The sequence below is a fragment of the Perognathus longimembris genome, unplaced genomic scaffold (genome assembly GCF_023159225.1).
Source record: "Perognathus longimembris pacificus isolate PPM17 unplaced genomic scaffold, ASM2315922v1 HiC_scaffold_4117, whole genome shotgun sequence".
In the NCBI taxonomy this organism is placed as follows: Eukaryota; Metazoa; Chordata; class Mammalia; order Rodentia; family Heteromyidae; genus Perognathus; species Perognathus longimembris.
In genome coordinates this window covers 1-1305 of record NW_025959399.1, presented here as the reverse complement: position 1 = coordinate 1305, position 1305 = coordinate 1, and the positions used below count along the sequence as shown (strand labels likewise).

The 1305-nt window shown below is 39.8% G+C and overlaps 1 pseudogene; it reads left to right on the top strand.

Moving 5' to 3' along the window:
• Window positions 1–554: 554 nt before the first annotated feature.
• On the top strand, window positions 555–1252 carry LOC125344734 (annotated as a pseudogene).
• The last annotated feature ends 53 nt before the right edge of the window (window positions 1253–1305 follow it).

Here is a 1305-nt window from a genome sequence, read left to right as displayed (position 1 = left end):
ACTTAATTCTAAAATTTGGTTTTTCAGACTCAATTTCTGCATGTGGGGATTTTTTTTTTTTTTTGCTATAGGACTTAATGATGAAAAGGGTGACATTGATCAAGCTGCATTGTATTTATAAACTGCTTTGTTGAATGGCAATCTTCGTGCAACTTCTTAAATATGACAAAAATATTTTGGGAAATATGTAGATGGAATAATATTAAAGATTAAGTGAGAAGTAAATGAATTAGAGACTAAAAGAACTATTCAAAGAAACAACCAAAAAAGTTTTCTTTGAAATGAAAAAAGATGAGTCCTTAGGAAATCAAACAAAAAAGAGAAAAGAAATTATTCAAATGAATAAAATCAGTGATAATATAGGGATAATTCTGAATTATAAGAAAAAACTTTGAAAGTCATTACACTAACAAACTCAAAAATCTGGTAGAAATGGAATCATTCCTATGTAATATTAATGAAACAAAACTGAGTCAAGTAAGTGGATATAAAGAATTAAAGCAAATAAATTCTATAAAAACTAAAACCAGGAGTCTGAGGAGAAGCTGGGCCCAGCCGGACCCCCTTTGTCCTCCACGGGTAGACGCTGCTCTGCCGCCATGGGTAAAGGCGACCCGAGCAAGCCGCGGGGCAAGATGTCCTCATATGCCTTCTTCGTGCAGACCTGCCGGGAAGAGCACAAGAAGAAGCACCCAGACTCTTCGGTGAACTTCGCCGAGTTCTCTAAGAAGTGTTCGGAGAGATGGAAGACCATGTCTGCCAAGGAAAAATCCAAGTTTGAAGACATGGCAAAAAGTGATAAAGCTCGCTACGACCAGGAGATGAAAAATTATGTTCCTCCCAAAGGTGATAAGAAGGGCAAGAAAAAAGATCCCAATGCTCTGAAAAGTCCACCATCTGCCTTCTTCCTGTTTTGCTCTAAACATCGCCCAAAGATCAAGAGTGAGCACCCGGGCCTCTTCATTGGGGATACTGCAAAGAAATTGGGTGAGATGTGGTCTGAACAGTAGGCCGAAGATAAGCAGCCCTATGAGCAGAACGCAGCTAAGCTGAAGGAGAAATATGAGAAGGATATTGCTGCATATCGTGCCAAGGACAAAAGTGAAGCAGGAAAGAAGGGCCCTGATAGGCCAGCTGGCTCAAAGAAGAAGAATGAGCCAGAAGATGAGGAAGAGGAGGAGGAAGAAAATGAAGATAAGGAGGAAGAGGATGAAGATGAAGAATAAATGGCAACTGTGTGTGGAACGTGTGTGTGCACTCGGGCAATTGTTTTGTTAAGAATGTGAATTCAAGTGCAGCTCAACA